This window comes from Cnephaeus nilssonii, assembly GCF_951640355.1.
Source record: "Cnephaeus nilssonii genome assembly, chromosome: 6".
In the NCBI taxonomy this organism is placed as follows: domain Eukaryota; kingdom Metazoa; phylum Chordata; class Mammalia; order Chiroptera; family Vespertilionidae; genus Cnephaeus; species Cnephaeus nilssonii.
Genome location: NC_137077.1, coordinates 79,001,433 through 79,028,174, shown reverse-complemented (window position 1 = coordinate 79,028,174; position 26,742 = coordinate 79,001,433). Strand labels below are relative to the sequence as shown.

General features: G+C 39.1%; 1 protein-coding gene across 1 annotated transcript in view; it reads left to right on the top strand.

Moving 5' to 3' along the window:
* The window catches only part of MGAT4C (MGAT4 family member C), a gene marked incomplete at its 3' end in the record, with an annotated part of 434,464 nt that overhangs the window by 345,512 nt on the left and 62,210 nt on the right, over window positions 1-26,742 (top strand). The gene's annotated exons all lie outside the window — the stretch shown is intronic.

The following is a 26,742-nucleotide window of genomic DNA, read 5'->3' as shown; positions in this document are numbered from 1 at the left end:
AATGACTCCCCAACCCCATCCCTGAGAACTCCCTCAGGGTATTTAGAATCTTTGTTTCCCTGCCGAGTTCAAGGCTGGGTGTGCGGCTGCACTGCTGGGAGGGGTCTGGTCTTCAGGAGAAAAATGTCTGTTCAGGGTTTGAGGGATCGGACTGTTCCAGAGCTGACTTCCTCATTGCCTCTCCCTATTTTGCTCCCCAGCTTCCACAAAACCACCTTCCCCTGCACTGGAGCCTAAGTGAGTGTTTCTAATGGAAAGATCCTATGCACTGGGTTTAGCAAGTAAAAGCAAGGACATTATTAAGACAGAGCAACTGTGCCGCTGCACGTCTCTCTTCCCCTGACCCTACGCAGCCGGTGTAGAACTTCAGGCTGCCTTTCTGGGCGCAGCCTCCCACGTCTGTGGGCTTCAATCTAGAGTCCTCTGCTGCCAGCAGCACTGTGGACCTCCTTCCACTGTTGAGTGCTACATGTGTCCCCAGGGGACATGGATTTGGTGCAGCGCAGTCTCCCTCAGACACTCTAGTCCCAGCTCCATGCGTTTCTATCTCCAGCCTGGATCCCGGATCCAACCTCTCTCCAGGTGACCTCTGACCTTTCCATCCAAGGATTGTCTCACCAGCTGTGTTTAATTCACCAATTCCAGGTGGATGTCATTATTTTCATCTGTTTCTTCTATCTGCTCCATGAGAAGGCACAGGACCCATCCGCCTATTCAGCTACCATTTTGTCTCCCCTGGACAAACTTTTTAGAATCCTGAGGCTGGGGAGGCTGGAATCTCAGTGTTCATGGGTTCACAGCCGAGGCAGCTGGACCCAGGTTGGTGTGGCTGTAGGGTCCCAGGTGGTGTCCGAGGTCTCCCCAGGTGGAGGTGAGGATGTGCTCCCAGTCACAGCCATTTCCCCTTCAAGATGGCGGTCTCTGCAGCAGAGCCAGCCACCCCAGGAGAGATTTCAGCAGTAATAGAGGCTGACCAGCTAGGGGAGCCTGGTCTGCCAGCCCCCAACAGGCCTGTGGTATATAACTGTCCCTCACTCACACTTACACACACACTCCACATGTCCATACAGTCCCCTTTCGCTCTCACTCACTCACACTCTCTTCCTCACGGGCATCCTGTTGGCCACCATCTTAGATCCTAATAACTTCTTTTAAAAAGAGGTAGTTTCATGCTGAAAGCATAAGCCTATTCTCAAAATTAAATAATTGTGTTAGCTAAAAATTTTACAATAATGAAAAACCATAATTGTGTTTTTAATCAGACTTACAATAGGAGCTAGCTTTATCAAGCAATTTAATTTGAATATGTTCTCCCTCCAGTTGATAAATCTCTTTCTTTTTACCCACACCTATTAATTTTGAGTAGAATATATACTAGTAAATTTAATCATCTATCATTATTGCAGCAGTAGACATGAAACTCTGGTTGTAAGTCTTGGTTTCAACTGAATTCATGGTACATTTGAAGTGTGTATACTAGCAAGTTTTAATAACCAGATTAAAAAATCAGATAGGTGTGGTAATCCTTTAAATTATTTCTGCTTGATTCTTTAATAACACTTCATATATTTCTGCTGACATTTAAGTATTATTTTTTTTACAATTAACAACATAAAACATATGTTGACTCTTTTCTATAGCAATCAAAATGAAACTGAAAAGTAAGTAATTTAAGGAAAATTTAAAAAAAAAGTATGTGATAAAAGCTTGACTCAGTTACTAGAGAGTAAATTAGTTATGATAGAGATTAAAACTTCTTTTCCAGCAAAATATATATATATATATATATATATATATATATATATATATATACACACACGATTAGGCAAGACAGAGCAGTAACTTTAGCTAAAGCCAGAATATATTTTGATATAACAGGTAGCAAAAAGGCCAAAAACATTTTTTTTTCAGATAGGAAGATTAGAGAATAGAGAACTAAACAATATAGTTCACACTTTGGTCAGGAAAACAGCATCTGCCAAAACAGGAGTCAAAAAGTGGCATGACAGTGTGGCAACAAACACGTGAATCACTCCTGATAAACAAGCAACTATCAAGTAGGTTACAAGAGTAGTCATAGCCAAAGCCCCAGGCATGGAAGGTCTTAGCCATGGCCACTCAGTGTAACAGAACTAACAACATGACAGGAAGAGTTTTGAAGCATCTTTGGTGGTAGATGGAGGGATAGGGTAGAAAATCAACTAGAAAAACAGAAGAGAAGAAAAGGGGGGGGAGAGAGAGAGAGAGAGAGAGAGAGAGAGAGAGAGAGAGATCATGATTTAGCCATTCCATTCAATGAGCAAATCCTGAGAGTGGGAATGAGTTGACAGTGAATGAGCTGGCAGCAGTGAACCTGCTTTCAATAGTTTCCATTTCATTTGATTCACAGTGTGTGTGTGTGTGTGTGTGTGTGTGTGTGTGTATATATATATATATATATATATATATATATATATATACCTATATATACAGAAGCCATCATTTTTAACTAAATAGAAATGTTTTCCGGATAATTGCCCAGGAAAATTTCCATTTTTATTGACGCCTTTATAATTCTAACCCTTCATCTAATCCCTAAAGGCCATCAGACAAGGCCATACTATATAGTAATATTTAATAATGACTATTGAGTGTCTTTAGATAGTTTAAAAAATAAACTGATGAATTTATCATTATTTTGTCACAGTTTGATTTTTTTCTTTGGCTTTCTTAGTTCAGTTTTTCCAAACTGCTACCTAAACTCAGCCAATCAACTATGATTTCTTCATTTTTGCCTTGTTAATACTTGGGCAAAAATTCTTAAATGGGATAAATAATAGAAGAAATAGTCTTTTAGGTTCTTTACAATTATAAGAAATACCAAGATTGTTTTCTGTGTTCTTTTACTTTTTGAAGTGAATCCCTCTTCATCTCATTTATGTGAAAAAAATATTTATCATGTGCCATCTCTTGATATGATTTAACTAGATTTCTAATGTACAAATGCTACTCTTTTCAACCAGGGCTTTCCAACTGTTCACACTACTGTATTCTTCTCAGAAAAACAAAGACAACAATAAAACATTCTCCACCCTGTATTTTTCATATTTCACCTCTTCTATACTCTTCTATATTGTGGAATCTTCATTCTGAGACTGATCTCCTGTAGGACTAATTTAGAAAAGGAACAGTTTATTTAAAATATTAATAAAATGAGTTACCATTGTATATTAAAACCACATTCTATACTTCAAAGTAGAAATAAACTAAGAATAATATGCATATCAGATATTCCTCAGGGTTTTGAAAAACTCTTCAGTGTATGTACTTCTCACTCTAGAAAATCCTTGCTTTGCCATGATTAATGAAATATGTATTATCTTTTAGAATTATTGGGGTAGAAAAAAGTTTGAGAATTAGTCCACTTAGTAGTTCAATGTTAAGTCTTCACATAAGTTGGAAATCACTTTGAGAAAGTCAACCATTGGTAGAGCTATGAAAATCATTTATTATGATTTTACCATTAACAAGGTTGGTAGAGTTATCTTACAGATGATAAGATTATCAAGTTAAAGCCCGGTAAATTGATAATACCTCATTCAACATCCTTTGGATGTTCTTCATTCTGCAGAAAAAAAAATATATAAAAGAACATTGATATTTTATCTAAAGTTCTTTGACATTAAGTTAACAGGTAAGAGGATTTATATGTATTTTTGAATTAAACTCCAAATTAAACTTTAAAATAAAAAGAACTGATGTTCATTATGAAGAAATTTGGCTTTGTCTTCAATTGAAAAATATAATAATTTCCAGAAAGAAGATATAGTTCTCCACTGATTTTCACTTAGGAATATGAGTTGGAAGTTTGAAATGAGTAGATTTATACCTTCTTATTTTCAGAAAGTGCAATAACCAATATAACTCTTCTCTTCATGGTTTTAGAGAGAATTTGTAACAGGAATAAAGCTCTAGATTATCTACTTAAATTTTCATTTGAGCAATTATTTTATTAATAACTATAGGCCCAGTGCACAGATTTGTGCACTGGTGGGGTCCCTCAGCCTGGCCTGTGCCCTCTCGCAATCCAGAACCCTTTGGGGGATGTAATAATGTGCAAAGTGGCAGGTGGCCAGGGAGGATCCTGAGCCCGGGCCCAGGATGGGCACTGCTCCTGCTCATCCCAGCCCAATTGTGTCTGCCACTGCCACTTGGTAGCACTGTGGTGGAGGGGGAATAGGCTCGCGCCGCTGCAGCAGCGCTTGCCAGCTGTGAGCCTGGAGTCTGGCACCCTTCGGTCAGCTGAGTGGCACTTCCAGAAGGCAGCTCATGCATTAAGCATATGCCCCCGGTGGTTAGTGCACGTCATAGCGACCAGTTGATGGGTCGACCGGTGTTTCGGTCGGTGGCTTAGGCTTTTATATATATAGATAGAATGCACACTTCTCAAAGCATTAAGTAATTGTCTAAAAATATATTTCTTAATCAACTAAGATCACTTACATAATATCTCAAGAACTTTGTTTGCAAAAATATATATTAAAATTACTTGTTTTTCTATCTCCATTACTGAATAGCATGCCATAATTAGTAAACACTTGGAGCCTGTATTTTGTGGGCTAATCTACCCTATTTATAGAAGAAGCCAGCAATGCAGTTGAGTATGGGCACTCTGTGGTTTTCTTAAGATTCTTCAGACCCCTTAAAAACTGAATTATTGAATAATTTTTAAATCTTTTTATATGGACTTATTTTGAAGTATGCATTATAAAAATGAATGAAAATGTAACTGCTAGTCATCTCTGATAGTCCAATACCATAATACTATTAATGATATAAATCTTCAGGTAAAGGTCAAGAAGTCTAGTTACATTTCTTTTTCTCTAAAAAAGAAAAGTACCTGAGTAAACCTAATAAGCTAGGTCATTCTCCTAAATCCATTATCTTGAGAAAAAAAGGTGGTGAGTATATGGGCACAGAAACTGCAGTTTCTTTTTCAAATTCAGTTTTAATTCATTTCATTATTTATATTTCTTGTATTCAGTTTGCTAGTATATGTAACTCCCTCTCTTCTTATCTATGTATTTCTCACTGTCTCCCTTCCCAACCTACCTACCTATCTACTATTTTTTACCCATCTATTCAATCCATCTCTCTATCCATCTATCCAAACAGCCTTCCATGCACCCTTGCTTTATGAGAGGTGAGATCTATAAGGTGAAACGAGAAAAGAATGCCTGGATACAAATAGGTGTGGCGTCTATTTATCACTCATAGATATAGATATTATTATAGACACATTTTATACACTCACATTTTTAGGTCTTTTAATTGTTATTATTTTCAATTATATCATTTTTCCTAACAAAAGGATCTGACCAGGGATTTTTAAAAATATGGTAGAAAAAAAAAAGATAATAAGAGGAATTCAGGAATTTCTAAAAATCTGTATTTGCTTCTGGAACTCTTTTAAGAATAATTAATTTACTGACATGAGTGTTCTTTGGTTGTGGCAATAGAACTAAGAGGGTGTGGCCAAGTGTTTAAGAGTGGGGAAAATGACATTTACCACCTCTATAATTTAGGACAAGTCACTTAATCCTCTTGTCCTCAATTCTATCATCTGTAGAAAAGAGATAATTGAGTATGCTAAGTTTATAAAGAGCTTGAAACAGTGGTTAACACACAATAAACACCCTATGCATTAGCTCTTATTGTCTAAAAACCCTTACAGAAATGAAAGCTCATGAGAGCAAGACATTTGCTTTTATGTTAATTACTGATGTCTAGCACTGAGAATAGTGCCCAAAACTATTCAATGAGAAGGTATTCAATGTCATATTTGGAAGAGGCAGTATAATATTCTAGTTAAGAACAATAATCATGAAGACAGACTCCCTGCATTAAAATCCAAGATTCAATACATTAGCTATTTAACTTGTGCAAGGTAGTTAACTCTGTTCTTTAGTCCTCAAATATGTAAAATGGGGATTAGTTAATTGTACTAGTATGTGTCAGCTTGACAGGATCACAGAGTGCCCAGGCATTTGGCTAAATTTTACTTCAGGTAATGTTGTGCAGGTGTTCTCAGATGAAATTAGCATTTGAATTGGTAGGATAAGTAAAGCAGAATGCCCTCACCAATATGGGTGGGTCTCATCTAAGTCACTGAAGGTCAGAATGGGACAAAAAGGTGGAGAAAGGTAGAATGGGTTGGAACCATAGGAGTTAAATACAGATAAGAAATCACAGTGCTTGGACCAAGGTGACAGCAGTAGTGTTAGTGAGCCATGGTTATACTATGAATGTATATTGAATGGGGGCCAGCAGGATTTTCTGATGAATTATAGATATGGACCATACACACACTTTAATTATTTTCTAATTTGGAAGGCTGTTATTGACCTATTCAGTTATGCTGGTGGATTAAGTATTTGAGAAGTACATCTATATTATCTCAATTTTGATTTGAATTAATATCTTTGTCAGTAGGGTTGTCCTAATTAAGAGAAAGAGAAGAGTTTTGTGGGAAGAACCTATTAAAAGAAGATTTGAGAATAAGTCAGATAAGCTACAAAGTCATATTTTTAAGTCCTCAGAGAACTAGACACAAAATTAAATGACCAAATTCCAGAAAAGGATGAACTTTCCCTGAATAAAAGATCTCATAACTCTTTTTATTCCTAAGGGCACTGCAATGAAAAAGACTTACTGCCTTAGATAGGAACAAGGAGAAACCAGCATAATTTTGTTGGAGTGGCAAATTAGAATTCCAAAGAGTCTCCACCACAAAGCCATTCTGTAGCATTAACCAATTATTTCACAGAGGGGCTTTACCAAGTACAAGGCCTTGGCCTTGGGGCAAGGGAGGAGAGCTAAGAGAGCCCACCCCAAGGCCTATAGGCTGTTATCTACTGCACTGCTACAGCTATCTGGGGACAGGGCAGAGGAGTGGAAAGAGACCCTCAGAAGCATTGAAAGCTAGGTTAGTAAAGAGAACACCTAGGTATTCCACAAAACCCAGACAACTAGCTTGACTACAGATTAGATTGGCCCATGTTGTCACACAGCCAAACTGACAGAGGAAGGAGCATATATTTCCTGCGTGTGTGTGTGTGTGTGTGTGTATGTGTGTGTGTGTGTATATGTATATATATATATATATATATATATATATATATATATATATATGTATATATATGTGTGTGTATATATATGTATATGTATATATATATTGTAAATATATATATATTTATATATAGTAAATATATATATGTATATACACTGAGTGGCCAGATTATTATGATCTCTGAACACATAATAATCTGGCCACTCAGTGTGTGTGTCTGTGTGTGTGTGTGTTCCAGCAGCAGGTAATAATATGCAGATTTTCAGCCCTGCTGAATATGTCCATTCAAACTTTTGAGGACTTCTCCCATTTATTATGACCTGCTGGACTTAGCCTCCTTTACTATATATATATATATATATATATATATATATATATATATATATATCTTACCTAATAATAGGGTAAGATGCAAATAACCATCACTCCGCTATGCCCACGATTGGGCAGCGGAGGCTTGGGGGCGGGACTCGGGGTGGCCTATCCAGTCATTGAGAGGCGCAGGGCGCAGGACTCGCGAGTCCCGCCCCCCGCGCCACCGCAGATCCGGCTGTTGAGAGGCAGGGGGCTCGGGGGGCTGGACTCGGGAGTCCTGCGCCCTGTGCCTCTCAATGACTGGAATGGCCGCCCGAGTGCTTGCCCCGCGCCTCTCAACAGCCAGATCGGCTGCAGAGTCCCGCGCCCCCTGCCTCTCAACAGCCAGATCTGCGGTGGCGCGGGGGGGCGGGACTCGCGAGTCCTGCCACACACACACACACACACACACACACACACACACACACACCCGCGCCACCACAGATCCGGCTGTTGAGAGGCAGGGGGCGCGGGACTCTGCGGCCGATTGGGCTGTTGAGAGGCGCGGCCAATCTGGTCATTGAGAGGCACGGGGCCGGGACTCTCGAGTCCCACCCCTCCACGCCTCTCAAAGACCGATCAGTGGCCGCTGAGGGGGGCTGCCGTGGATACCCGGCTCCCCTGCCATCTAAAGCGGGGAGACGGAGCGGATACCCGGCTGCCCTGCCATCTAAAGTGGGGAGGGGTGTCCGCTCCGGCTCCAAGGCCAAAAAGCGGGGAGCCGGTGTACTTGCCAGAGTCCATTAAGCAGGCCAAGGAGCTGGACCTTGCGGGGCTGGGCCTACAACCCCTCTTCAGCTTGAGCTTTGAGGAGGAGGACGGGGCTGGGCCTACAACCCCTCTTTAGCTTGAGCTTTGAGGAGGAGGAGCTGCAGCAGCTGAGGCTGGTGGGACAGCATCAAGCAGTACCGCTCACAGGCGACCATCTTTGAGATCAACGCCTCCAGCCGGGACCTGAGCAGCCAGGTGATGTGGGCCAAGCAGCAGAAGGACTTCAAGGCCATTGCCAGCTTCCGGCAGGGCTGGCAGGAGCGGCAGGAGGGCCTGGCTGGTCCAGCCCCGAGCTGCCAGTGTGGCAGGCGGAGCAGCCTGGGAAAGAGGAGGAGGAGGTGGCGGGAGAGAGCATGGAGGATGTCTCATAGAGGTTGTGGGCTGAAAACGGCAACAGCCAGGACCTGAACGGGGAGCCAAGAGGTGGAAGGAGGAGGCCCGGCAGCTGGACCAGGATTTCTATGTCCCCTATCAGCCCAAAGATTTCAACAGTGAATGGGTCCTAAGCGTTGGTGGGGACCAGAGGTGCCTTTGAGCAGCAGGTGGCTGGTGCTGTCCTGGACCTGATGGGGGGCGAGGCCCAGAACCTGACCAGGGGCCGGCAGCAGCTCTAGTGGGACTGGAAGAAGAAGCGGTTTGTGGGAAAGTCAGGACAAGAGGACAAGAAGAAGATCAAGACAGAAAGTGGTGGCTACATCAGCAGCTCCTACAAGAGTGACCTCTACCAGATGTGGAAGCAGAAACAGAAAATTGCCATATGCTCAACATCTGAGCCCCAGTGGGCTGCCAGCAGTCGGCCCTGTTGGCAGCGCTATTTCGGCCTGATCTGGTCAGGGCATGTGCAGGAGGCAACCAATTGATATGTCTTTCTCACATCCATGTTTCTCTCTCTGTCTCTCTCCTTCCCTTCTACTCTAAAAATCTATGAAAAATGTCCTTAGGTGAGGATTAACAAAAAAAACAACAGTGCATACATACACACATATACAAAAATACATGAATATTGGAGGGTTGGGGAGCAGGGCCCCATAAGTGCACAAATTTTGTGCACCAGGCCTCTAGTATATATATATATATATATATATATATATATATATATATATATACTAAAGGAGATATAAGAAAGAATTATTACTTATACCAAAGCTTTGCAAAACAAGAGTAAATCCTTGGAATTAAAAAGTGCATATTGAAAATCAGAATAAAAAGCAAAAGTTTCATCAGAAACTTAAATTAATGTTTGAACTATATCAATAAGTGAAAAAAAAAACTAATTAATGCAAATGAGCAAAATTGCTCCTCTAGGAAACTAACTGTAGAGGGAAGGGATAGTTTAGAGAGAGGAATTATGATATTTCAAATCAGATGGAGTCATGAGCCATACCCTAAAGAGTAGAATAACTCCAAAAAAAATCAAATCAGAGTTTAAAGAAAAAAACAAAGAATAACTTGTTCAAAAAGCTGCACTCTTTCCCCTAGTAAGAAAATATATGAAATGCCATCAGTTGCACAGTCTGGTCTGAGAAACTTCAATGACTTAAGAGGAAGAAAAAAATCAGACAAAATTTAACTGAATTGTATTGCCACAGTCTTTCTGCAGTTAGGGTACAGGAATCTGGAGAAGAGCTGTGACATAAATGAATTGAGAGACTAGACAAGAAATATAAATTTGGGAGGCATGGGGGAGGCAGGGGAGGCTCCACTTTCTAGTGAAGTGGGCTCCCTGAATGTCCAGACCCACAGCTTTTTATTCCCATATTTTTCCCTTTAGCAAAGCAGATATACATATCAAAGGTAAGGTTTGGTAAACAATAAAGGATTATCAGGTTTCAGGAATTGCCTTTGGCTGTTCCAGCAGCAGGTAATAATATGCAGATTTTCAGCCCTGCTGAATATGTCCATTCAAACTTTTGAGGACTTCTCCCATTTATTATGACCTGTTGGACTTAGCCTCCAGCAGTGGATGTTAAATTTGAAGTTTTACAGGCAATTGAATTTGATATTTGATAGACGCTCTAAAGGACCAAGGAATCCTGAGTAATTAGTAAGGTACAGGTCCAGCTGAGTGGATTTGTGTACTCAAGATCTACATCCAATGTTAACCAGCTAGCACTTCATTTCTGCTTCTGCTTTTGCCTGCATGGCAAGAAAATTCACTCCTGTTTTTGCTTCTGATCTTCAACTTGAACCATGCCTTCTTTTACATGCCTTCTTTTACATGCCTTCTATTACATGCCTTCTTTCAGTGGAACAAAAGTCCCAGTACATATGTTTAAAAATAAAGTCCAGGTTTTATATCCCACATATGAGTGAAATCATAGGGTTCTTGACTTTTTCTGCCTAATATTTTGCAGAAACATTTAGCATAACATTAAACATAATAAATGAACAAACAAGACAAACAAACAAAACTCATAGATACAAACAATGGTATGGTGGTTATCATAGGAAAGGGGGGTAGTGGTAGTAAAGGGCTAAATATATGGTGACAAAAAAGATTTGACTGTGGGTGGTTGGCACACAATGCAATATACACATGATGTATCAGATAATTATACACTTGAAACATATAATATTTTATTAAACAACTAGACACTCATGAAGAATGGGCCTTCCTTACCCTGGCTGCCAGCACAGCCTTTGTTCTGGCCTGAAGCCACTTTTCCTCCTTCCCACGCTGCCCAAAGGCCTGGAGCGACTAGTGTGGTGAGAAACACCTGCATCGGCGCCATGGTGATGACAAAAGCATCCCACCCTGGCCACTGGGCACCTGTGTATGCAAATTAACCCACCATCTTTGTTGGGTTAATTTGTATACTCACTTCTGATTGGCTGATGGGCGTCTCAAAGGTATGGTCAATTTGCATCTTTCTTTTTTATTAGTGTAGATGTCACCCCAATAAATTTAATTTTTTAAAAATGGAGTCTAGGGCAGTGATGGGCAACCTTTTGAGCTTGGTGTGTCAAACTTCGCCAAAAAACTGAGCATAACTCGGGTAGTGTGTCACTTTGAGGAAAAAACATTATTTCACAAATGTTTCATCCTCAGGAGCAGCAAATGTTTCATCCTCGGCATGCAGCCGCCTCAGCGGCCGCGTGTCATCAGAAATGGCTACGCGTGTCAGTGCTGACACACGTGTCATAGGTTCGCCATCATTGGTCTAGGGGAACAAATACTAAAGATGCATTTGGTAATTTGCATTTTTACTATATGTCTCCTTAGTTGAAAGTAAGGCCCCTGACCCAGACTTTTTCCCTTTACACCACCATCAAGTTGGAGCCTCATTTTGGAAATAGAATAATGGGGGTAATTGAGGAAAGGAGGACCTCCTTTCTTCCCTCAGGAAGGATATGAAGACTGCCCTCCCTATCCCTTTACTTTCTACAGGGTATTTTCCTCACTCTCCCATCTCCCATTAGCATTAAGAAATGTGTGTTCACCAGGAGGTCTCCTTGTCAACCTTGTGCAAATCCAGGATTTCATACCATACAACTGTTTTTTCTGAAAGAATGAGTTCCTACTGGGCTGAACCCTTCAGGCGAATCTTCTGAATATCCAGAATCTGCACAGCAAATGTTTTTATAATTTTTCATTCTCTTTCTTTTACTTTAACATCTATGAATTAGGTATTTATACATTTGCTGAATCTGAGGCTTGACAGAGCTATAATTCTTAGGACAGATTTTCATTGTTAAAGCTGACCAAATAAGTAAAATTATTTGAATAAATTATTTTCAATTTATTGTAGTCTTTAGGTTGGTAACTATTGTATTATGATCTAATTAATTAGCCAAAAATGACATCCTATATAATAAAGAGGTAATATGCAAATTTACCCTCACGTCATCACAAAATGGCTGCCTACTACCAGGCCTGCAGGGGAGTTAGTGAGGGACAACCAAACGACTGAACAAGCAGGCTGCATGGGGCAACCAGGCCAGCAGGGGCGTTACTGAGGGATGACCAAACAACTGAACAAGCAGGCTGTGTGGGGCGACCAGGTCGGCAGGGGGGGGGGGCAGTTGGGGGTAACCAGGCCAGCAGGGGGGTAGTTGGGAGTGACCAGCCTGGCAAGGGGGGCAGTTCAGGGTGACCAGGCCAGCAGAGTGGGTCAGTGAGGGGCAACTAGGCTGGGGGGAGCAGTTGGGGACAATCAGGCTGGCACGCAGAGGCAGTGAGGGGCAATAAGGCTGACAGGGGGGAGCAGTTAGGGGTGATCAGGCAGGCAGGCAGGTGAGCGATTAGGAGCCAGCAGTCCAGGATTGTGAGAGGGATGTCCAACTGCCAGTTTAGGCCCGAACCCCGGGATCATGTCTAAACTGGCAGTCAGACATCCCCCAAGGGGTCCTGGATTGGAGAGGGTGCAGGCTGGGCTGAGGGGACCCCCCCTCCATGCACAAATTTCATGCACCGGGCCTCTAGTAAACTATAATAGATATTTTACATGAGTAGTTAAATAACTGGAGAGATTTTTAAACTTTATAGGCTATTTCTTTCCTAAATCTTTATTATAAAATTGTAGAAGTTTCCTGAACTTTACCTAGTACATTTTTATTGATTAAAAAAAAAATGACGTGGAACCTCTGGGAAAATGCTGTAAGAGGAAACAATTATTCTTTGGGTAAAATAACGATGTAGAACAGGTTAGTTAATCTGTCTAGAGGCTTCCCTCTGTGCACCAAAAAACTGATTAGAGGCCTTGAGCTGCAAATAGGTCTGCCATCGCCAGATTTCTACTTACTTTGGAAAAACTGAAGCTGCATGCCTCATTTTAGAGGCATTTAATAATAAAATTATTAAAGTAGTTAGCCATGTTTTCATGTTTTCCTCTTCACTTCCAAGAAATTGAGAACAAAGAAATCTTCAAAGACAATGTTTTGTGTTCATTCTCTTGCTTTCTGCTCTCTATCTGTTTCCGTGCTGTGTAAGACCTCTGTCTCCCATTTTTCTGGTAATTTTCAGTGTGCTGATTTGCATCTTAAAGTAGATACTGTGTGGTGATAACTCTACAAGTGTTAGTCTTGTTCAGGGCTGCTGCTCTGGTGCTCTTAAAAAGAGAGATGGTCAGGTGAGAGGAGCAAGAACCAAAGAGACAGACCCTTCTCATTTTAGTTCATTGTAATCAGTGCAAATTGAAAGTTCACATAGTGGTTTTATGTGAAAAAAGTAGACACATCTGCTACCACCATCTAGGTAGAGTAGATTTTGTCAACTCTAGAGGTCGCATCAGACTGAGGTTTTAATGTTTGCTCCCGACAGCATGGATGTATTTTCCAGGAGGGAGGGATGAAGGAGGATTGGACTATTTGCATCTCACAGAGAACAGAGGAGACAAATGTTTCCAACCAGATGAATGGAAACTGGAAACATTGGTCTCAGCCCAGCTCCACAAAATAATTATGATTCCTTCTGAGGGGAGGCTAAATCAACAAAGAGATGAAGAAATAAAAAAAAAGGGGGGGGGGGGTGAATAGACCGTGAACAAAGAACTAATGAGAACATTGAGAAAAGATGCTCAATCTTCCAGGAAAATTTGATTGCTTTGGCAAATGAAATGAATAAAATTGTTAGCATAAAATGTTACATTAGTTAAATCCAATGATATTTCTAGAAAATAATATGTATATCTTTGTAAATGCTTTGTATAAACTTGACTTTTCATTGATGAAATTGGAATTGGGAGGAATCTGAGGGGAAATTTGAAAGTAGGATGATTTTTATATATAAAAATAATTAAAATATTAAATTAGATGTCTAAGCATGTTTTGTTAGTGCCAAAGGAAATCTTACATTTTTATTAAAATCACTAGGGGCCCGGTGCACGAAATTCATGCACTGGGGGTCAGGGGTCCCTCAGCCCAACCTGCCCCCTCTCACATACTGGGAGACCTCAGGGGATGTCCTATTGATGGCTTAGGCCCACGCCCCACAAGGAGCGGGCCTAAGCCACAGTCTGGCCTCGCTTTGTGGGAAGCAACCGGGTTTATCAGGGGAAGGCACCAGCCCCATCACCCCACTGCTGCAGCCACTGTCAGTCATCGCAGCCACCAAGGTGTTTTCATCAACACGGACTCCAGTCCCTTCACCAAGAAAAAATGACAACTTTCTTTAGGCATTTTCAAGATGTGTTTTTCATAGGATATGGATTTCTTTATTTATTTATTATCCTCTCCTGAGGATATGTTTCCATTGACTTTTAGAGAATGTGGAAGAGAAAGGGAAAGACAGAGAGCAACATCAAAGTGAGAGGAACACTTTGATTGGTTGCCTCCTGCATGAGCTTTGATCTGGGCCCTGGCCAGGGAGAAGCCTGCAACCTAGGTACATGCCCTTGATCAGAATTGAACCCAGACCCTGCTATCAACAGGCCGAGGCATTATCCACTGAGTCAAACCGGCTAGGGCAGGATATGACATTTCTTAGCCTTCCAGCAGCGGACCTTCATTTTTTTTCTCCAGAAGTGTGGTGGAAAAACTCTAGATCACCTTTTTGGATTCTTATTACCCAAGTTACTAAGAATATTACCAGTGGCATACAGGAAGCTTAGCCAATGTGCAGTCAGAAAAGGTGTTTCCTCTATAGTTCACACCAATCAAGGGCTGGCACCTGCCCAGGCCTACAGCCTCTGGCCGAAGGTTTAGGCCTGGGCAGGCCTCTCCAGCTCCCTCTGATCACTGGCTCAGCACCTGCCCAGGCCTGCCCAGATTGAAAGCCTCTTGGGCAGGAGCAGACCCCCAGCTCCCTACAATCAATCGCAGGGGGTCCACTCCTGCCCAGGCCAAAGCAACCCCCAGCTCCCTGCGACCAATTCCAGGGGGTCTGCTCCAGCACCAGGCCAAAAGCCTCTACCAGAGGCTTTCGGCCTGGAGTCGGAGTGGACACCCAGCTCCCTGCGATCAATCACAGGGGTTCCGCTCATGCACCAGGCCAAAGCAACCCCCAGCTCCCTACGATGGATTGCAGGGGGTCGGCTTTGGCACCAGGCCGAAGTGGACACCTAGCTCCTTGCTATCAATTGCAGGGGGTCCGCTCATGCACCAGGCCGAAGCGGACACCCAGCTCCCCGATCGCAGGGGGTTTGCTGGTGCACCAGGCTGAAGCAACCCTCAGCTCCGTGAAATCGATTGCAGGGGTCTGCTCCGGTACCAGAGTGGACACCCAGCTCCCTGCGATTGATAGCAGGGGGTCTGCTCCAGTACCAGGCCAAAAGCCTCTGGCGATCCGTTGCAGGGGGTCCGCTCAGGGCGCCTAATTATGCAAATTAACCACCATCTTGGTTGAGTTAATTTGCATACTCACCCGGATTGGCTGGTCGGCGTGGCTTGGGCGTAGTGAAGGTGCAGTCAATTTGCATATTACTCTTTTATTAGGTGGGATGGAGAGACTATGTAATATAAGTCAGATAGATATTTTTCCACGTGATATATACTGAATTAATTTTAATTCAAATCACGAAGATACATTTTATATTTGCCTTAGGAAAGTTTCAAAATCTCTTATGGCCTCACTTTTCTAATATGAAAGTTAAGATAATATCAGAAGTCCTCAAGCTTGCTTCATAAGACTGTTTGAAGAATCTCAGACAATAATATATTTAAAGCATTTTAAAAATTTAAAAAACTACATTTTAAAGGACAATTAAATTATCTTATTAATTATTATGTAAACTACTGGGGAACATATTTCTCACTATTAGTAGACTATTGAGTTTAGTTTTCTGGCTGAAAGAGATTATTAAGAGTTTAAACATTTTATTTAATATGATATAAATATTTTTATAATTTTGGGGGAATTTTAACTATTTACACAAACTAATCAAAGGAATAGTCAGAAAGAGAGCTGTCACTTTTCTGATGGAGCTTTTTAGTTTGCACTATTTTTCCAGCATATTTATTATATGTGGCTGTTATTGTGAAGGAAGAGTAAAATTTTCTGGATAATTTAGGCCCCAACTTTCTATTAGTATCTAAAATATATAGATATAAAAATGCACAGTTGTTTAAATGTAGATTTTCATTTATAGCCCCTTTTCTGTCATAAAAATACCTAGCAAAAGTTTAGTTAAAAACTAAGCAGAGAAGTGAAATAATGTAAGTTAAAATCTAGATTTGAAAAGCCCTTACACTTAAGTAAATCTATAATAATCTATTATTTAAGAGATCCAGAAATAACTGCTAAATCAAAAATACTTTCTCAAATTGCAATTCATAGAATTCAAAATTCTGTCTTCTAGTGACATCTTTTTGCATTAATGAATTTTCCCCAAAAAGCTCTAATTCATGAGAAAATGTCATAATAACTCATTTAACAATTATTTAATATCTATTATATTTCAAACACAAAGATGACATGAAATGGTTTATGCCCTTGAGTTTATGGCATTGGGAAGATATAGACTTTCACAGAAAGATTGCAATTAAGAAGTATGAGAGTCCTCTAATTATAATCCCAAAAAGAGGATGCCCAAATTGCTGCAGGGGTTACAGATCTTCTAACAGAGGTGACACTTGACCAGGGTTTTGTCTAAGAAAATGGAATATATGTTCAAAAGCACTGAAGGTTGAAAGTTCACATGAAATGTGTTTGAAAAATGGCAGGTAGTTCAGTGTGTGAAAGATTATTGGCGGAAGTAAAATATATGGCTAACAAATGTATTTAACCAAACAGACAATGAGAAACCAATAAAAGGATCAGAATCAAGAGTAATCTGACCAGATCTGCATTTTAGGAGGTTATTTTGACAGCAGAGTTAGCCGATTCACTTATTTGTTGGCTGGAAGGGACCATAGGCATTGTTTAGTTAGGGATGTACTGAAATGTCGAAAGGGTAGCTGCTGTGTGAAAAGAACCATTTGGAGCCTGAGGGATTTGGAAAAGAGAGCTCTCAAAAGTTATCAGTCAGGTTGTTTTCCTGAGCAGGATGCAAGGGTGGTTTCTTTTGCAGATTCTTGTCCTGATGGATTTGAACAATGAAGCCATGGGCAAAAGGTGGAAGATGAAAAGGACGGGAATTTATTGGAAGCAAATACAGACTCCCAAGCAGGGAAGGGGTCCCAGGGCGTAACCCACTAAGCCTCTTTTTCTAAGGTTTATAAAGGCTGCAGTTCTTTGTTTCTTCATACTCCCTTCTATTGGTCACTCTTTTGTAGAATATCAGGTTCAAAGTCCAAATCCCACATGGTGGCCCCTTCTCCCTACTCTTCCCCATTCAGTGATAGAATTCTCTATCTCCTGTGAAAATCTGTTTTCCTCTTCCTCCCATTTGTCAACATTTCTCTATCCTCTGTGAAAGTTTATTTCCCTTCTCTCCCCATACCCTGTGGCTTTTCCCTATCTTCTGTGAATGGATGTCTTCCTCTCTCCTATCCTGTGGCACCTCTTTTTTTCCTTCTTCTCTGTGAATGTATGCCTTCTGGCAGCTCCAAGCCCTCACCCATGCCTTCCTCCCCATGGACCCTCTTTATTCCTAAAACTCCCGAAACCTGCCTGTTTTATCCCTAAAACTCCTTTCTGTTATATGCATACCCCATGGACACAAAGGATAGGGTAGTGAAGACCTGGGGGGAGGTGGGGGAGGGGCCAAACAGAAGCTCATAAAGAGGGGAAAATGGGAGACATCTGTGATAATGTCAACAATACAAAAATTAAGACACATAGAAGGTAAAAAAAAAAAAAAAAAGGTCATTGTGAGAAATATCTTCCTTAATTCTTAACCTTTCCACGATGTGACTAAAGAGTAGCTTCAGGTGTTACTATCCCTTCTTCCAGCCCAAATTCACCGGTAAATTCCTTACCTCACTCCTGGGCTTGACTATACGATTCCTCTCTGCAATTTGTGATTTTAACATTCCCAATTTTTCATTAGTAATTGAATGACTGTGAAAGTACATAGTAATTTTTTACATAAATTTTAAAGGCTTTTGCTTGATAGACAAAAAAAATGAGTCATAAGGGTTGTATACCTAGCCAAGCCCCCCATTTTCATACTTCAATTTAACTTAAAAAAGAAGTTCCTTTGGTCTTTGAAAAACATGTAACTATTAAGTGATTAAATTTTTCAAAAAATGAATCAATAAGGACAGATTTAATAAAAATAGTAAACATTTTAAATAATTTTAATTAAAATTTGTATAAATATAATTTTTAAAGTCAATAAATAATTCATATGAATAGTGTCTATACAAAAAAATCAAGAAAAATGAATTAATAAGCACAGAAACAAATAGCAATGAAAACCATTCTGTTATTTAGTAAATTATGACTCTAAAAAAATGCATTATTGCAAGTGATAGAGATGATAAAGGAGAAAAAGTGAATAGGTTCAAACACTAAATTCAGATCATTGATGTTTTGAACAAAAGAAGATAAGATTGTGGGGATTACAAATGGGTTATATCCATACAAAGACCATCAAATAATCTTCATGGAAATAAGAAAAAAAATTAGTGAAATAGTCCACATAGTTTCAGAGACATATTACTATGGAATCAGCAAATTCAGAGATTTGCATCATCTAGATAATATAAAGGACATTCTATTTTTAAGTAAAATGATATAAATTTAATTAGTTTGATATTAGATTTAAGAAAGACTACTTTTTAAAATTAAAGACATTGGGACATTTTTCTCAATCAGCATGCTGTATTTACTTATTAAACTTCTAATGTTTATGTTATTGCTTTAAATAGATTATTCATGTAACACACTGCACACATTTTTGTTTAAAATAACATCATTTTCACTAATTGACATAAAATTTAACTAAGAATAGATATGGAGTAATAGAGCTAAAGAGTTACTGGCAAACAAAGGCTTAAATGATTTTAAAGGGAAAAAAAACTTATTTTTTGAAACAAGTATCCTAGCAAGCCCATGATTGGTAACAACTCGCTACCATGTTAGTTAGCTAGAGAGTATCTACTAATGGCTGCATTGCTGTAAACATGACTACCTGTTCCACTCCCATCTGTATTGCCTGGATAAGGATACTGAGGGGTTGGACAAACAAATTTGGCAATGGGGGAATACAAAAATGACTAAAGTTTAGAGAAGAGAGAATAATGACATAAAAAAATACTTAAATCACAAGTAAAGACCAAATGAAACAAAGATATCATTCTCCCTCTGCCCCCACACATGTTAGGTTGTCAAAGATTTAAGTTTTAAGTCACTCAGCTACAAGCTAGTGTGTAAGAAAAGATACATTCTCATAAGGTTCTGGTAATATTATATTAGCATGGGTATCAAATGTTGATCCTTTGTAATAAAAATCTTAAATAGACAAGTTAATAAAAAATTATATAGATAAACTAGAGGCCCAATGCACGAAATTCATGCACAGGGTGGGGAGGGGTGTCTCTCAGCCCAGCCTGCACCCTCTCCAATCTGGGACCCCTCAAGGGATGTCTGACTGCCCCTTTAGGCCCGATCCCAGTATGATCGGGCCTAAACGGACAGTCAGACATCCCTCTCACAATCCAGGACTGCTGGCTCCCAACTGCTCGCCTGCCTGCCTTCCTGATTGCCCTTAACCGCTTCTGCCTGCCAGCCTGATCACCCCCTAACCACTCCCCTGACAGCCTGATTGATGCCTAACTGCTCCCCTGACAGCCTGTTTGCCCCTAACTGCCCTTCCCTGCAGGCCTGGTCACCCCTAACTGCCCTCCCCTGCAGGCTTGATTGCCCCCAACTTCTCTCCCCTACAGGCCTGGGTCCCTCCCAACTGCCCTTCCCTGCAGGCCCAGTCGCCCCCAACTTCCTTCCTCTGCCACCTGGACACCCCTAACCTCCCTCCCCTGCAGGCTTTATTGCCCCCAACTGTCCTCCCTTGCAGTCCTGGTCCCTCCCAACTGCCCTCCCCTGCTGGCCATATTGTGGTGGTTATCTTGTGTCCACATGGGGGCAGGATCTTTGACCACATGGGGGCAGCCATCTTGTGTGTTGGAGTGATGGTCAATTTGCATATTACTCTTTTATTAGATAGGATTATTGAGTGAGCGAGGTTTAGATGATTCCTATAGTATAGACAGTGCTGTTATTCTCCTTTCAGTCAATCTAAGCTGTATCATTCTTAATATCACTAATATTTGTAATTTATATTCTTTTGATTCCAATGTATTTACTCATGTAGTTTTATCAGAATGTCCTTTCATTTGAGTGTCTAACACCTATGTATGATTACAACTAATATTTTCTCTTGTCACTTAATATTTATTATTTTGTATAACTTTTACACATATACTTATTCCCTCAACTAAATGCTTAACTCTTTGAGGCCCAGAAATTAGTCTTAGACATTGTAGTATCACCCCCTTAATAACATAGTGCTTTATGTAAATGTATGATCAGTGGCTCTAGCTTGAATAAATCATCACTCTTACTACAAATATTATTATGTGAGACATTCTAGTAGATGGAAATTTTTAAACATGCAAACCTTCTTTTTTAATTAAATCTTTATTATTAAAAGTATCACATATTTCCCCTTTTTGCCCCCATTCACCCCATCTAACCCTCTCTCCACACACACACCTGGCCTTCACCACCCTATTGTCTGTATCCATGGGTTATGCATGTATGCATCCACTCATCTGCTGATGGGCACTGGGGCTGTTTCCAGATCTTAGCTATTGCAAATTGTGCTGCTATGAACATAGGGGTGCATACATTCTTTCTGATTGGTGCTTTGGGTATCTTAATATATATTCCTAGAAGTGGGATCACTGGGTCAAATGATAGTTCCATTTTTAATTTTTTGAGGAAACTCCATACTATTTTCCATAATGGTTGCACCAGTCTGCATTCCCACCAGCAGTGTATTAGGGTTCCCTTTTCTCCACATCCTTGCCAGCACTTGTCATTTGTTGATGGTAGCCATTCTGACAGGTGTGAGGTGATACTTCAATGTCATTTTAAAAAATATGCAAACCTTTTAACAAAAAATTATTGAGCCATCTACTGCTTGCCAACAGTGTACAAGACTGTGGATACAATTGTGTACCAAAATGAACAGGGTCCAATTTATGATGAGAGAGATGTTAAATAATTGTACTAGTCAATATACAATCAAAATCAAAATAAGAACTCTGAAGGAAAGAAACAGCTGTTGTATGTAGTTTTGAATTCTATATTCTCTAGCAAAGACAAATACTTGCTTAAATCCAGGGTGATTTTTCTGATTATACACAAATACATTTCTCCCAAAATTATATTTCCAACCTGTGGTCTTAGGTAGAGCTAACAAATAGCTGCCCAATGTGTTTTTTACTGTGTAAGGGTGTCTTGGACCTTCTTTTTCTGTTTCACTTTTCTGTGAGGAAATACTGCCCTGGGAATACTCAGCTCCAGTGTCATAGGTGAGCCTACATGACTTCCTTAGTTCAGTTAAAGGAAGCCACACTCAACCAAGGGGCAAGGCATCCTGCCTTTTCACTTTGAAGTGTTCAAAGGTCAGTAATTTGCCTTTTAGTCAATCTCATCTATAGTGAAGAAACGTTTCAAGGGTGAGCTAATGATTTCCCAATTTTGTAGGCAACAAACGGCCTTGTAAATGTTTAAGTTTAAAAAGGTCACTGTAGCTAATCATCTCATTTTGAAGTCAGATTCACATGTGTAGACCAAAGCATATTGGCAAAGAACTGACACTCTTCATAGTTCCCCAAAGATCTTTCACTTTGCCTGGCTGACTCAGCTCCGCCGGGAAAGTGCACCCAGGCTCCAGTAAAAGAAATAAAGTGAACACTTTGCCTCCTCTTCCCTTTGCTGCCGTTTGCATTTTGCCACTCATCTTACTGAGATGAAATCTATTCGTTGGCAGGCAGTGCTTGCACAAATGAAAGATAAATTTTTCTTCTAGAGAGGACAGATCAGTGAGACTCATAAAATATTAATGATGAAAGCTTGGGGAATTAGATATACCCCTGACCACAGGTTTCTCTTGACAGTGAAGCACAGTCAGTTTAACCTTTTTTTTTTTTTTCTGTAAGATTTTCATCAAGAATGATATGAAGAGGAAAAAAAATGCATGATTTAAGATTCAGATGAGCATAGATTTTCTTTGGGAAAGGTAATTTCGCTATCTTTCATTTTCTGTCATGTTTTGTGTTCCTTTTTTATTTTAATTAAATTTATTGGTGTGACGTTGATTAATAAGATTATATAGGTTTCAGGTGTGCATTTCTATGATGCATGATCTGCATATTTCATTGTATGTCCACCACTCAAAGTCAAATCTTCTGTCACCATATATTTGCCCACTTTATACTTTGCTACTCCCCACCCCACTTCCCTCTGGGAACCACCATATTGTTGTCTGTGTTTATGAGTTTCAGTTTTATATCCCACATATGAGTGAAATTATATGGTTCTTAGCTTTTTCTGTCTGACTTATTTCCTTTTCTGTCTTTATTTCCTTTTATTGAACTTAGCATAATATTGTCAAGGTCCATCCATGCTGTCGCAAATGATAGTATTTCATCTTTTCTTGTGGCTGAATAGTATTCCATAATATATATGTACCACAACTTCTTTATCTATATATCAACCATAAAGTCACCGAGTAATGTAGTATTGTAGATTTGTTACTTGAAACTCTTCATGTGCTCATAAAGGAAATTGCTTGAAAAAAAAATACAGAGAGTACACATTTCTTATTGAAAGGAATTTTAGAAACAGGACAGGCAATCAGGAAATAAAGAGGGTCCATGGGAGAGGAATGAATATGAGGCCGGCAAAAATAGCTCCAAGATGCCGAAATGCTTGTCTTACTTACACAGAGGATAAAGACATGACATAGGGTAAGGGGGTGGAAGACATACATTCACAGAGAATAAAGAAAACTCACAGGACACTGGGAAGAAGGGAACATTTTCACAGGGCATAGAGGAATGAGAGAAAGAGGGGAGCAACACGTGGTCTTTGGACTTTGATACTATGTAGCAGAATGACCAATGAGGAAAGCGTGGGGGGGTGTCCTAAATTAATGAAGGGTCCAATTAGAAAGGGTCATGCTCAGACAAAGAGCTATAGCGTATATAAACTGGAGACAAAGGGACATGAGAAAGATTTTTTTAGATTGATTTTTTTTTCCAATTAGAGAGAGAGAGAGAGAACAGACTTTTCCTTTTTGGGGGCTCCTCCTCAGGGGGTCCCATTTGGGAATACCTCTGCCCAAAGGTTGTACATGCTTCCAATAAACTTCCACATTTTTATCAAATAAGTTTTTTAGTCCATGAGTTTATTCTTCAAACTTCATATGGCAAGGACCCACAGAAGAAAAGTCTCCACCTCAAACCCCACATTTCATTATTATTTCATTTAACATACAATAGAATAATAGTTCACATTTATGTCATGGAAACACTTCATTTACCTAAAATGAAGGGATGTATTGAATGCATATCCAAACATATCACTCACAAAGAAGTATGTATTCTACCTAAAGCCAATGTAGTTATTTTTTACTTGCTAAGATTTTGTTATCTTGAAAGTCCTTCCATACTATTAAAAACTTATAATTACGTTTAGGTTTACCTTCTCTTTATAGAATTCTTAGTCAATTACCATTGCCCTGAGATTTTTTCTAACATATGTTTTCATTTTATATAGAAACAAAATTTATATTTATAAGTTTTAAGATGATAGAAATTTATCACTTATTACAACTTGAGTAATTATATATTTATAATCATTTGTATATTATATTTAAAAATCTGTAATATTAAATATCTGAATATTGAAGTTTGAATATTAGAAATTTGTTGAAAATTATAAAATGATTCAATTACTCTTTTTAATTTTTAAAAATTTTATGCTAACAATTATTGTAGTGTAATATAAAATATTTTTATCATGCTAAAGGACAAAAACATTGTTCATAAAAATGCCTCAGAAAGATGGTCACCCAAAATAAAAGTAAATATAACTAAATATTATCTATTAGAATTTGTCACATTGAAAGTGCCATCTAATATGCAAAGTGCTAATAATCAGAAAAGTTAAAATCCTTTTTCATTTATACTCTCTATTTTCTATTTTATGTCCTACCTAATAGGACAAAAATCTTATAAAAATAATTTTATTTTATATCAAAATAATAGTTATAAAATAAAATTTATTACAATACAGATACATTTATCTTTGTTTAATTGTCCCTTACATAATTAAATATCTTGTTTCCTATATCTTTTCTTAGGAACACCCCTATGATTTTTTTCCTCAGTATACACGCACAATTATGAAGCAAATATAATCCTGTAAGCCACTAATGGATTCCAAAGAACCTGTGATTACAGTGTGTGATTAGGTCTCCAGTTGGTGATATGCATACATGGTTAAATCAGTGGATTTCATTTTGTTAATCAGTCTTTCAGAAATTCACCTACACTATGGTAAAAAATCAGATGTGTTGTTAAGATAAATCTTAAAGTGCATTTAAATTCACATCACTAGTAAGTGGAAAGACTCAGAAGACACAGGTCCATTATAAGACACCTGGTCTTGAAAGATGTTATAACATTTTCAAAGTGATAACATTTTCTTTCATGATTGCCTGATCATCTGATTACCTTCCCTAATTTCTCGACTCCCTTCATCAATGTGTTTGTCCATCAGTTGAAAACTTAGGCTGCATACTCCAAATGCCCTGCTATTGTCAAATATCAAGCTTTCCTAGAATTTGTCTCATTGTTGCTGCAGCCTTCTGTATGCAAAATTTCTTGGAATTTATAGCTAAGCCTACAGAAGTTCTACCTCCTTTCTGCCCCACCCCAATGATTGGGTCTGGTTGTAGGCCCTGGTCCCTCTGTGTTGAATATAACAAAATTAGCTCTAATGATACTAGCTCCATATTGAGAGATGAATTTATTTACAATGAGAATTCCAAATGACTACTGCCATTTTAAAATATCAATCTCCAATTTCAGCCATTATTTATTTTCCTTTTATTGAACTCATCAGAGTGGCACTGGTTAATAAGATTACATGGGTTTCAGGTGCATATGTTCATAACTCATCTGAACACTGTATTGTGTATTCACCATCCCAATTCAAGTCTCTATCCAACACCATTTATCTGTCCTTTACCGTCCTCCACTCCCATCCCCAGCAATCACCACACTGTTTTTCGTGTCCATGAGTTATTTCTGTTTTTCCCCTTTTTTCCTTTTTTGCTCAATCCCTTCACTTGTGCACTGTTGGTGGGAATGCAGATTGGTGCAGCCACTGTGGAAAGCAATATGGAGTTGCCTCCAAAAATGAAAAATGGAACTGCCTTATAACCCAGCCAGTCCACGTCTGGGAATTTATCCAAAGAAGTCAGAACCACTAATTTGAAAGAATGTATGCAGTCCTATGTTCATTGTAGCATTATTTGCAATAGCCAAGAGTTGGAAGCAGCCCAAGTGCCCATCCATAGATAAAAAAAAAAAAAAACATGCGGTACATTTACACTATCAAATACTAGTAGGCTGTAGAAAAGTAGGAAATCTTACCCTTTGGAACATCATGGATAGACCTGGAGGGTATTATGCTAAGTGAAATAAGCCAGAGAAGGCCAAGTACCACATGATTTCACTCATATGTGGAATCTAATGCACAAAATTCACTAACAAGCAAAATAGAGACAGACTCAATTTCAACTATACTTGCTGTATGCAGAAGCTACAGAAGGAAATAGAAGGAACATATGACATCTCTGTGAAGATGCTGTTGATCACAAACGTTGTCCAAAGTGCATCTTAACAGAGATGGAAAATGCTGATGAAAATGTCAGGAGGGCAGAGACACGTGCGCCTCAAGAACCTATGGATTTTCACAATTAGCCATTGTCTAAAAGAATGAATGTTTACATAACATCAAACTTCAGAAAACAGCGCTGCTAGTTCTTCCGAGGTAACCAAATAGCCCAGAGTAACACTGAAATTCTAAAAATATAACTAGGACTTTTAAGTATCGTGGAGAAAATAATGCAAAATGAAAGCATATTTATTCCTCAAACTCCTTTTCTTTAAAGAATACACACATGATTTTAAAGACATTATCTTTAGCGACTTTTCTTCATGTATCCATTGTGTTACAACTGCACACAAAGGTTTCTTCTGAACACCTTTGTTAACATAGCCTGGCAGATATTCAATAGCAAATTGTATTCTGGGCAGTGAATTTATAATGTTGTAGCAGAAACAATCTCTTGAATGTTGTAAGCCTTTATATATATATTGTAAAAAATCAGTAACATGGATAAACATGTAGCAAACTAGCCTATGCATTTCTGAGGTGTAGTGAAGCTAGGTAATGTGGGCAGAAGTAACTTCCTAAGAGCAAATAATCCTGTATGTAAGTGAAATACGATAAAATTCAGCAAATTTATTTACTAGCACAAATAAATGGCAATGTTGAAAGATAAATAATAAATATATATTTATACTACATAACATATACCTCAAAATTCAGTTAGACTATTTTTATAGACTATTTTTAAGAATAATTTAACTTAATATAAAGGTATATT